Raw genomic sequence first — 10356 nt, 5'->3', positions numbered from 1 at the left:
ATCAGAGGTAAGAAATAGTAAGAGCCAGCTAATCTAATTCTCAATAAGAACAAGGGATGAAAAGGATTCAGAAAGGCCAAGTTAATCCACTATTATTTTAATAAAAATGACAGAGCAAGGCAGTTTCTGAGTCACCTTCCTGATCAACTATTTTTATTAATTCGAGATAACAAAGGATGATGACCTTCTGAATGGGACTGTTTAGTTTCTGCCCAGCAGACAACTCACATCCTGGAATTGCCCCAGCCTTGAGGATTGTTGCTTAAGTCAATATTCTGAACACAGATTTTCTTTTAGATGTTGGGGAAAGAAAAAAAAAGCTTGAACTCAGAGAAAATTCCTCTGTTAGCCACTAATTAAACATTTTCTTTCTTTTTTTTCTATTGATAGATTTGCCAACTTTCCACAAAACAGATTCTTCCTTGATTGTGTGTGTGTGTGTGTGTCATGTGTATGCGCAGGTACCCTCAGAGGTCAGAAAAGGTCCTCAGATCCCCTGTAGCTGGGGTTATAGGAAGTTGTGAGCCACCCAGTGTGAGTGATGGGAACTGAACTCAGGTTTCTACAAGAGCAATCCTCACTCCTAATTGCTGGGCCACCTCTCCAAATCTGACAGATTCCATATTTCTTTTTAAATTATGTACATGTAGGGGACTGGAGGGTGAGAATACGCCCTGCACATGTAGGCAGGTACCTGAATCAAAGGCTGGAGGTGTCAGAGCCTCTGGAGTGGTTGGGAGGTATCCAAGTGAGTCTTGGGAATGGAACTCTGTGCCCCTGCAAAAGTACCACACACTCTACTCCCCTGCGCCGCCACCGCTCCAGCCCCTAATTCTACATTCCTGTTCTATGTGCTTTATGGATACATCGACCATTACAGCATATTTGAAAAAAAATTTTTTTAGTTACATAACACAGTCAGAAAATGGTTCTGCCAAGACTGATTTCAAAACCAAAGTAGATTGATTCGTGCCTTTTTAGATTATGAACAAGGTACTTTGTACAAACAAGCACAGGAATCGTGAATTCAACATCCTTTGAATAATCACATACCTTTCAAAGACCTGCTATGGTGTTTTTCCCCCTGTAAGCCCCACTCCCATGGACATGTTCTAGTAGCCATGCACATAGGCACGGGTAAGAGACATATCACAGAATGGCCTGAGTATCTACCATAGTACATGGAGTACAGTGAGACAATTAGAAGCAGAGCAACTGACATGCTCTTGTTTAAATCTCAGAAATATAATAGTGAGCAGCAAAAGGAAGGTGAGAGAAAAGCCAGGAAGAACGAGACTGTCACTTACATAATGGCTATTATATAAACTACATAAAAGCTTTATGTAGTTTCACAGTTAGGTGACATGGTTAGAATCTTATCTGCCCTCTACATTAAGCAGGGCTTTCTAACAGAACAGAACTTATAGAATGAATGCATATACATATACACATACACATGCACATATACATATGTATGTGTATTTATGTATACATATATTATGGGGGATGTATTAGCTGGCTTATAGGATGTGACTTGGGTAGCCCACCAATGACCTTCCTGTGACAGAAAGGAGTAGAATCCTGTTGTTTAGTCCAGGAGGCTGAATGTCTCTGTGGTTCCTATCTGGTGCTGAAGAGCTGGAGGATTCCTGCAGAGCTTCCTTGCTGGTCCTTAGTCTGTGTTGGAATTCTAAAACGTTTGGGTTTAGTAGCTGCTGCAGCAACAGGATAAATGAGCTTGCCAGCAAGAGTGAGACAAGCAAGAAAAGAGCAAAGTTTCCTTCCTCCATGCCATTTTATGTGGGCTGTGATCGGCTTTAGGGTAGATTTTCCTGCTTGAAGTAATCTGCTTAAGAAAATTCCTTGAAGGAGGACCCAGTAGCCTGGGTTTCAGTTGACAGCCAAGATTGGCCAACACATCCTCAAAAGTTCATGTGCTAAAGGCTTGACATCAACCTGTGGCTTTGCCAGGAGAGAGTAGAACCTTCAGAAGCCAAGGCTCAGTGGGAACAAGTTGAGTCACTGGGAGATGTGATGGCTTGAATGAGATGTGCCCCCAGTTGATGGTGCAGTTTGGGGAGGCGCAGGAAGTGTGACTTACAGGAGAAGTTTGTCATTGGGGGTGAGCTTTGCCAGTTTTCAGATTCCCACTTTGCTCTCTGCTTCCTGCATGGGGTTGGAGATGAGAGCTCTTAGTTGTTTCTACTGCCTTGTCTATGGCCTACTGCTATGATTCCCTTCCAGAATGGTCTTTTATCTCTCTGGAACTGTGTGCTCAAATAAACCCTTCCTTCTGTAAGTCACATTGGTCATGGTGTTTTATCCATCAATGGAAAAGAACTAAAACAGGCTAGTATAATCTTGAAGGGGATAGGCCATTGGTCCATAGGCCCTCCCTCTCTTCTCTCTCTCTCTCTCTCTCTCTCTCTCTCTCTCTCTCTCTCTCTCTGTATGTATGTATATATATAAAACTTTTTTTTTGGCCATCATTAAGCAAACAGATTTACAGATTTCCTTCACCACACACTTCTTGTTACAATAGACTATGTTACAGAGACCTAGAGCAAAAGGGCCAACTGACCACGCACTGAAACCTCTGAAATCGTAAGCCCAGATAAATCCTCCTTCATTGTGAGTCGTTTCTCCCAGGTTCTCCATCCTTGTCTCTTAGTGGAAAGTGAGCTAATGTAAGAGATGAAGACTAGAAACAGTCTCTACTCAGTTCCAGGCTCGCCTGACTCTGGCCCTAGGTCAAGGCCTGGATAGACTCTTTCCTGGGGTATCTTGTCCTCCGTTTATTTGCCTACCTCTTGCTCACTCTGTCATCCTTCCAGAAGCCTAGGATTTGCCTTAAAAGTCTCATCAACTTAATTCACTTCTATTAAGTTATAAGGTTCATTTCTATTTCACTTGATTCGGTGTAAGGCAAAAAAAAAAATTGTGAAAATTCTTAAATGTTATTTTGATATTAACCTTGGCTTATTATTTCGACCATTGTGTGCATGCGCATATGTGTGCGTTTGTGTGGTGTGTGTGTGTGTGTGTGTGTGTGTGTGTGTGTGTGTGTGTGGTGTTACTGAGTGCTGTTTGGGAACAAAACCAATAAAAAGCAAGTACTTGTTTGGGGAAGTGGTCAGAGGAAAAGGGAAGTGTAAAGACAGAGGAAAGTGTAAAGAGGGATGTGGCCCCGTCTCAAACAAGTAGAGTTAGGCTTCTGTATCTGAGGATTCTGTATTTGTGGATTCAACCATCTACAGACAAAGATATTTTTAAGAAATTTAATCTCTCCTATTGCCACAGATATGTAGAGGGTTTTTTTTTCTTTTTATTCAATTAACAATCGGGGGTAACAACTATTTGCAATGCATTTCCATTAAGTATTGAAAGAAACCTAGAAATGATTTTAAATACACAGGAGGATGCATATGGGTTAGATGCAAATACCACACTGTTCTATATACGAGTCTTGGCTCTCTTTGGAGTTTTGTATCTAGGGGGATATCCTAAAATCAATTCTCTACAGATACTGAGGGGGTATCTGAAATCACAATGGGCAGCTAGAGGCCACAGAGAGCCCTGGACAGAAAACTATAAAGCAACGTTCCTCAGTTATCTCGCTGGCAAGGTGAAGGATCTGGGAGTTTTATTTGCCAGATGCTTGTCATTTGTTAGTTATGCATTGCTTCTGAGAGCAGCAACTCTCTGGTTTCTTCTTGCTCATACATAGATATGGGGAAACTCCTCTCCAGGCAGAGAGGCACGGGTGTTCACTCCAAGCATATATGTGAGCACAAAGGGGACAGAACAGAGCACCTACTTCTTGAGACAAGAGTGCCAACGAAAATTTTTGTTTCTATTGGCAGTTCCAGTGACGTTCCAACTTCACCTCTGGCACTGACGCTGACTAAGCACAAATTGCTATTTCTTGGAGTCTCGTGGTTCCAAGCAAGAGACAAACAAACATTGCATCAAGTGCCACATTTTTAGTGGAAAAAATCTTTCATGTTAGGTTACTGAACATGCTTCCAGGAGTCAAGGTGAGAATGAATTGCTATGCAAGGAACTAGCAGTCAGGAAGGATTCTCTCACGGTACTCTTACCTCTTACTTTATATACAATGAGACAAAGTGCCCATCCTTCTCATACAATCAGGAAGGAAAGGGACTCGGCCTTCCCAGATAGTCTCCAGGATGTTTAAAATCACTGCCAAGTGCAAAGCTGCTGAGTCTGTGCAGTTTCCTAAACCTATCACCAAATGACCAGCATGTGACTGACCTTCCACTAGTGACACTCAACTGGTAAAAGCAAACTTAAGGTAGCACTGGCTGTCTTGGAATTCATTTTGTAGACCAGCCTGGCCTTGAACTCAGAGATCTGCCTGACTCTGCCTCCCAAGCACTAGAATTAAAGGCATGTGCCACCAGGCTGGTCAAATTCTCTTCCTCTTCACACTTAAAATAACAAGACATACTGCTTTGTAATGCTGTAAAATATGGCTGATAATCTCATCTTCAATGATGAAGAATTTTCTTTTTCTTTTTTTTGTTTTTGTTGTTGGGTTTTTTGTTTGTTTGTTTGTTTTTTGTTTTGTTTTTTTTTTGTTTTGTTTTGTTTTTCGAGACAGGGTTTCTCTGTATAGCCTTGGCTGTTCTGGAACTCACTCTGTAGACCAGGCTGGCCTTGAACTCAGAAATCTGCCTGCCTCTGCCTCCCAAGTGCTGAGACTAAAGGCATGTGCCACCACTGCCCGGCAAGAATTTTCTTTTTTATGTCTTTTTATTCTTTGGTTCCAGCATTTTACTTTAACTTGTTGGTCTTCTAGATGTCAAGACGTCCTGATGTAAACAGTCATATCTGGATGTTCCAGGGCTTCAGCAACCTTTTATTCTTATATGAGAACAAATCTATTTCTGCCCTCCATGGACACAGTTGACACTTATCTTCAAAATGTATCATTACCCATTCTCAAATATTATAACAGATACTATGATTAGAAGCATTTGATGACCAATTTGTTTAAGTTCATAAGCATTAATGGCACAGTGTATCAAATGAATTTTTGATACTGTATCCAACGATGACCTGGGCCATTTATGCTGTGAAAAAGCTCCTTCTTTAATGCTTTTTTTTTCTGAAGTCAGAAAAAAATATGTATTTTGTGACTTAGCAAAGCCATTGACATTACTTTTCTTTGTTGAAAACACTGGAAATAAAATACTTCCCCATTAAACTGTTATAAACATAGACGTTCAAGTGAGAGGGAGAAAAACATCACTTGACATTTGCCCTAGTTTGCTTCTCTGTTGCTGTGATAAAACATTGACCCAAAACATCATGGAAGAAAAAAAAAAAGAAAAGAAAAAGAGAAGATTTGTTTGTCTTATAGGTTAACCAAGACAGGGTCTCAAACAGAAACAGGAGCTGAATCGGAGGCCAGGGAGGAGTGCTGCTAACTGGCTTGCTCCTAGGACTTGTTCAGTGACCTTTCTTATGTACCCTGGGCCCATCTTGCCAGGGTTGACAAAATTCCCAGTAGCTTAGACCCTCCCATGCCAATGATCAATCAAGAAAACCACCCATAGACATGCCCGTAGGCCAATGTGATAGAAGCAAATTCTTTAATTGAGGTTTCATTTTCCCAGGTGCCTAGTTTGTATCAAGTTGATAAAGACTAAACAGTACAATATATTTTGGATAGGTTATTCATACCAGTCTTATAGCCTCTAAACATTATTTTTATTATGATTATAGCTGAAATTATCGATATGGTTTACATATACTCTAAATCGAGTCAAGTTGACAATAATTAACTGTCATAGGGAACGAAGGGCTCTGCGAGGTTGCTTATGCTCATTATGTCGATGTTTTGAGTGAAAGCTATGTAAAATCATGGAAAGTGCAGCAATGGGAACCCCCTCCTCCACACCAAATGACACAGTCACAATCACGGGGACACACAAATGCACACAACAGATGACACAGTCACAAACACAAGAATACATGAATGCACAGTTGTAGCACGTTGGAGCTGCCCTGTTCATATTTTCAAGGAAGTCTGGAAGAAAAAAAAAACAAAATAATATTTATGAAGTTTCTTCAAACTAGGCATTGTGCATGATTCATTTAATGCTTTTTTATGCCCAAAAATAAATATCCTAGTTTATCTCTTTTCAAATATGCAATTTAATCTCCTTTCATAGGTGTGAGAAGCAGAAGATTGGAGAATTATTGTCTCTCACTTAAGACTGAACAGGTAGTACTAGGGTGTGTCAGTTTCCCATTAATGTTATAAATACCTACTTTAAAACCAACTTACAGGGAGATTGGTTCGCTTTGGCTTGAAGTTGTGGAGGTTATGGTTCTTGACTGGCTGGTCCTGGCACTTTGGGACCCGTGTTGAGGTAACACATCATGGTGGGAGTATTTAACCACTCAGCATTCCACCATATAAAATGAGGTCTTTAAGAAGTTTGCAATACCATTATGAGGTCTTGTGGTCAAACTGATAAAAAGGGAAAAGAGAAAAGAGTCAACCTGTGAAGCTCAAGACAGAAACAAGGTAGGAAGTTCTTTTGGGGTAAGAGATTTATTAGGGAGATTCTTGATGCTGTTGAAAGACAGCATAGTGGGGTTCTAAGGAAAGTTCAGATCCTGAAGGCAAAGTAGGGTTCTCTTCTTGTAGGTTTTTGGGGAGTTGTTTTGCACCACAGAGTTAATGAAAAGTCTATAGTACATTCTTGCAACCAGGTTGCTTCTGATTCCAGAGTGTCGAGAGGAAGGAGAAAGCATTGACTGTTCCCATTAGTTATCGGATATCCATTGTATATCTATCATGAGGGATGGGCTGATTGAAGGCTCTGAGAGCAAACAGTGTTTAGTAAACTTCCTAGACAGGCACCGTTGGGCACCTGCCATCTGCTGTGTGGACGACAAAGAGAGGCCCGCTGCAGGTGAGTGCTTACAGTAGCCCCTAGCCTACAACTACCAGGTAATATCCTACAAAACCAAGTTTCTGCCAAGCCTCACATGGCCTATTATTGCATCTTTTGCCTTTGCTTTTCTTTTGTTCCTCGTCCTAACTCAGATGCCATCACCGACCCTGCTTAATTTCCACTGCCCGATCCTCTTTTCCTCAACGCCTTCCCTGCATGTATTGTTCTTATTAATTATTACCATGTAAGTAGGCCTCTGTCTCCTACATCACACATGGAGTTGTCTGAGACCAGGGCTGGTCTGTTTTCTCTTCAGTTAATGACTTCTCTGGAGTATAAAACTGGCTGAGAGAAAGAATCAGATAAGTCTATTGGCCATTTTAGAAATATTGCTGAGAAAGGCAATGACATGCGATAAACACTAGCGCTGTTCACAGAGGAGGACTGCAAGAGAGGTAGAAGATGAAAAGATGGACTAGTGAAGAGAAAGTGGAGGGCTCTCTAGCAGGCCTGAGCATGGCCAACGTGGTGCTGACAGGTTTTGCTCTTTCTCATTCTCTCTCCCTTGCTAAAAACCATTAAGTAAAAGCAAGCTCCCAAGGTCCATTCTCTTCTTTGGCCACTGACTCATTCCTGAGACAAAATTCTAAAGTCCAACAATCAACATTTATTATTTGTCTACACTGGCTAACTTGTCCAATCAGGATTTACCAACCCATCCTAGCACAGACTCCCCCTTTTTCTCCTTAAAATTCCATGCCTTCAAAAACAAAACAAAACAACAACCACTGCTGCTGCTCATGATGATGATGATGATGATGATGAGGGAGGCAAATGGATGAAACTAGCAAATATCCTGAGTGAGATAACCCAGAACCAAAGGACATGCATGGTATATACTCACTGATAAGTGGATATTAGCCAAAAAGTACAGAATACCCATGATACATCCCTCAGACCATAAGAAGTTAAACAAGAAGGAAGGTCCAAGTGAGGATGCTTCAATCCCACTTAGAAGTAGGAACAAAATAATCATGAAAAGGAGGGACCTGGGTGGGAGAGGGGAGGGAGAGGAGGAAACAGGGGGCAAGACCAGGTATGGACGAAGACAGGAGAGAGCCCAGAGGGCCAGGAGGATGAATAGAAATATGCAGCTTCTAGGTGTAGGGCTGGGGGAACCTCTAAAAAGTCCCAGAGACCTGGGATGAGAGAGGCTCCCAGGACTCAATGTGAATGACCTTAGCTGAAATACCCAACAATAGGGAGATGGAACCTGAAGAGACCACTCCAGTAGTCAGACGGGGCCCTCAGTGGAGGCATGGGGCCACCCACCCATCTTCGAAATTCTTGATCCAGAATTGTTCTTGTCTAAAGGAAATGCAGGGACAAAAGTAGAACAAAGACTGAAGGAAAGGCCATCTAGTGACTGGCCCAACTTGAGATTCATTCTATGGGTGGGTACCAAGCCCTGACACTATTACTGATGCTATGTTGTGCTTCCAGACAGGAGCCTGGCATGGCTGTCCTCTGAGAGGCCCTACCAGCAGCTGACAGAGACAGATACTGATACTCACAGCCAAGCATTGGACTGAGCTCAGGAAGAGCTAGGGGAAAGATTGAAGGAACTGAAGGGGATGGCAACTCTAGGAAGACCAACAGTGTCAGCTAACCTGGATCGCTGGAAGCCCCCAGAGACTAAGCCACCAACCAAAGAGCATACAATGTAGCACAGGACTGCCTAGTCTGGCCTCAGTGGGAAAGGATGCAACTAATCCTGTAGAAACTTGATGCCCTAGGGAGTGGGGATGCTGTGGGGAGCCCTCTCAGAGGCAAGGAGAGTGGGGAAGGGGGAAGAACTCTGCCATGGGGGATCAGGGGGCAACATTTAGGATGTAAATAAATAAAATAATCAGTTAATAATAATTTAAAAACCCACTGCTGCTGCGGGCTCATGATGATGATGACGATGATGCCATCGCAGATGACTACAACACCAATGCCCACTCCAATGAAGTCTGAGATGGCCCTATCCAGAGGCAGCCCTCCCCATGCTTATCCCTCTGGGGTAATAAATCTCCTTTGTGGTGAGAATTTGGTCTCTGGGTGTGTCCTGTACCAACTCTAAGGAGCCACTCCAACCTCTTATAGAAAGGTCTCTGGGAGGCAAACATTTTTTTTTTTTTTTTTTTTTTTTTCCGAGACAGGGTTTCTCTGTGTAGTCCTGGCTGTCCTGGAACTCACTCTGTAGACCAGGCTGGCCTCGAACGGAGGCAAACATTTTAAGCATATCAAAGCAATACCTTCAACAAACAAAAAAACAAAACAAACAAAAGAAGAAGAAAAAAACTTGTTTTATGTTTTGCAAGAATTAGCCCTTAAAAATCACTTTGCAATTTTTTTTTTTTAGAAAATTCTGAGTCATCAAGGAATAATTCATAATATGGAAAATATCTTCATTCTGAATGAACAGTTTTTGCCAATAATATTTTCTAAGTGGTCTCCTCTTCCTCCTCCTCATCTTCCTCCTCATCTTCTTCCTCCTCTTTCTCCTCCTTCTCTTCATCCTCCTCCTCTTCCTCTTCCTCCTCCTCCTCTTCTTCCTCCTTTTCCTCCTCCTCCCCCTCTTCTTCCTTCTCCTTTTCCTTTTCCTCCTCCTTCTCTTCTTCTTCCTCCTCTTCCTTCTTTTTCCTGTGCTGAGGGTTGGAACTCAGGCTTGCATATTTAACTTAATGGGTCTACCACTAATCTTCACCCCCAACCATGACATTTGTTTAAAAACTCAAACACCCAGTTCTAACTGAAGGGTAAGCCTGTGTTAATGTTCATGGTTTAGTCTGTCTTTTGGGGGGCAGACAGGAGAAAATAAGCAAACTCCCAGACTTCTCACCCATGGTAATTTCACCTCACTCCAGCTATTTGTGTTTTAGCAGTGGGATGTATTGTTCAACAGCAGAATAAGGTTGTGGGATGGCTCTAAGGCCTACCAATCAAGCAAAGAAAACCACAAGTACCTCTATCAAGTATTTCTTACTTTTTTCAGTTTCCATGGTTCTTGATTTTCCCACTATTATCCAGATTTTTTTTAACCTTTGAAAGTTTTCTGATGGCTACTACTTTTTCTCTGATGTAGATGCGATGTATATCCACAATTCGATGCTGAGTGTTAATTCTGTTTTGATTAATAAGAGGAGACTACATCCAAAATAGATGACATCACAGTTAAAGTGCATAACTGGGAAAATTGCTTGAATAAATATAGAAAAATGATGGTTTCTTCCCTTTGGATATTCCTTTCTTATCAGAAACCCATCAGACACATCAACACGGCTAGTGTACTTACAAAAAAGAAAATCAAAATCTCAACCCCCCCAAAAAAAACATGTCATGTTTGTCTTTGAGTGAAATTCTCATATAAAATGATTTA

Source organism: Arvicanthis niloticus, chromosome 2 (assembly GCF_011762505.2).
Source record: "Arvicanthis niloticus isolate mArvNil1 chromosome 2, mArvNil1.pat.X, whole genome shotgun sequence".
Taxonomy (NCBI): domain Eukaryota; kingdom Metazoa; phylum Chordata; class Mammalia; order Rodentia; family Muridae; genus Arvicanthis; species Arvicanthis niloticus.
This window is presented reverse-complemented; position numbering follows the sequence as displayed.